This window comes from Cynoglossus semilaevis, chromosome 1, assembly GCF_000523025.1.
Source record: "Cynoglossus semilaevis isolate Cse_v1.0 chromosome 1, Cse_v1.0, whole genome shotgun sequence".
NCBI lineage: Eukaryota > Metazoa > Chordata > Actinopteri > Pleuronectiformes > Cynoglossidae > Cynoglossus > Cynoglossus semilaevis.
The window spans coordinates 27133183-27135579 of record NC_024307.1 but is presented as its reverse complement, the minus strand read 5'-3'; positions in this window follow the sequence as shown (position 1 = coordinate 27135579).

The following is a 2397-nucleotide window of genomic DNA, read 5'->3' as shown; positions in this document are numbered from 1 at the left end:
TCATGTAGTTCAGAGCAAACCTCTTCAGCAGCAACGTCAGAACCTCCGGAGGTCGTAGCAGGACACTCGACTGACACAGAGAACCAGGACTTTAATCTCTTGTTAAAAAGTTAAAAAGGTTTCAATTGGAAAGTTGAAAACTTGAAATGTTTTTTTTAAACATTCAATTTATTTAAATTATTCCCTGCTGTAGAATTTAAAAAGATGCTCCTTGTCTTCATTGGGGCTAGGCTAGGCTAAGCTAATCTGGCTAACGTCTTCATCTCCTTCAATTATTTTCCATCAGAAATTATTTCCATCTAATTTCTGGTTCACTTGCAACAGTAAAACAAGCATATACAGCACATTTAGTGCTAAAAATGCTAATGCTAATTAACAAACACCAGATTCTTAATGTTACAAAAACAAAAATGATTAGCATTTTTTTCAGTCTTCGTGCGAGTCGGTCAGGAAATATTTATATACTACTGTGTACTTAACTTGCATTTCACTCACAATAGTTGAATCGGATTTGGAGCCACATCCATCACAGTACATCTGGTTTGCTCCAGTTAAATATTCTTTACTGAAGTACACTTCAATCCCAGCCTCCTAATTAATGACAAACGATTAAAGGGTTGCAATTACTCAGGTGAAAAGTGAAACATTTGTTAGACCAAAAACAAAACCCTGAACGCCACGATCGGACCTCAGGCCAGTGTTTTAGAAACGGTCCAGTTCTCAGATACTCACTACACTTTTGGGTTGATAATCCACCAGCGCTAGAGGAAGAAGCCAAAACGCTCCGTCTGTGTCCATCGTTGTGGAACACTGAAAGCATGCAATACTTTCTCTCAACAATCCATGGAAAATCTGAAAACACAGGAATAAATACATTTTGTGGAAAAGCGAAATGGTTGTCAAATACTATATATGGACGTGAAGAAAGTGCACCTGAAATTAGATCAATCTAAAGTTACAGTAGAACACAGTCAAATGTGAGGCTGTTAGCAAAGAATTGAGCTCATATGTCAAGAGAGGAATGGCCTGAAGTTAGCCAAGCTAGGCAACGGAGGCTAAAGCTACACAGAAAGATAAATGATAGTGGGGCAGAACGCTGGTAATCTGTTGGTAATAGTCTTTACCTGTGATGCAGGACGACTGGTCAGCTGTAGAATCCTCTCGTAGTACTCTGCAGCGTCCCGCTGTTCATAAACTGAAAAATAATACAACTTAATATAGCATAAATATAACTTAAATATATACGATATACATTCTATTATTATATATTATGCAATTATATTATATTACATTATGTTATATAACTCCTAAGATAATGTATGAGTTACAGTACGATAACCAACATAATGTTGTGACATAATTTGAAGTAACACGATGTCACATGACATAAAGCACCTTAAACTAACCCAATGTAATGTAGCAGGATACACCACAGCGTGACGTGCTGTCACTGACATACAGCTGAGGTGAGAAATATACAGTAATAACATAATGTACCCTCATGTAATGTACTGTACGCTCATTCATACCAATCAACATACCGTTGTTTATGGACAGTTTCGTGGTGATTTTATAGGTGTAACCTTGAGACTTCTGCAGGTCTTCAAACAGGTCGTTGAGCTGATGATCGATGAAGTCACTGTCCGGGTTTTCTCTGGAGAACCTTCACATTCAGAGATCATTTAGACATTACAAAAGGACTGGGGTGAACATCTGAGAATTTTTTTCATCAATCTTTTAAAGTTCAGTGTCAGAATTCAGATGTTTTCTTCAGTGTCTCTGATCTAGACATCATCCAAAAAAATCTTTTTTTAACAATTCTGTGAAAAGTTACAATTAAATGTTTACTTTCCCATCATTTGATTCCTAGTTGCTTAAAATCCTAGAATTCTCTTTTTGTTCCTTTTTTTTTGTGAATAACACCAAGATCAATGTTGGAATTTGCTCAATATTGTGAGTCGTCTTTTCAAAATAAAAGCCTTTTTTTCTCAGAGTTTTGTCTAATATCAGGATCTGGACTTTTGTCCAATCAGAGCTCTGACTCAGTCCCACTCAGGGTGTGTGGCAGTGTGTGACACCAACCTTTGTACAGCCTCTCTGAACTCTGGGCTCATGAACAACACCTGCAGGACACTGTTCAGGTAGCAGGTGGCTCCCTGGTTGTGCAGACCCCAGTACTGTGGAGGAGGAGGAGGAGCAGCAGCAGCAGCAGCAGCAGCAGCTGTGGACAGAAGGTTTTGGTTAGAAACTGCAGGGTGGTATCACACACCGTGTCCACTCTCACCTTCTGAGCTCTCCATGTTCACAGTCGCTGTGTTCTTCCTGAATCAGCTGCTCAGGGGTGAATGTTGAAATAATAAGTTCAGCTTGGAACTGTTATATAATAGACAATACTTT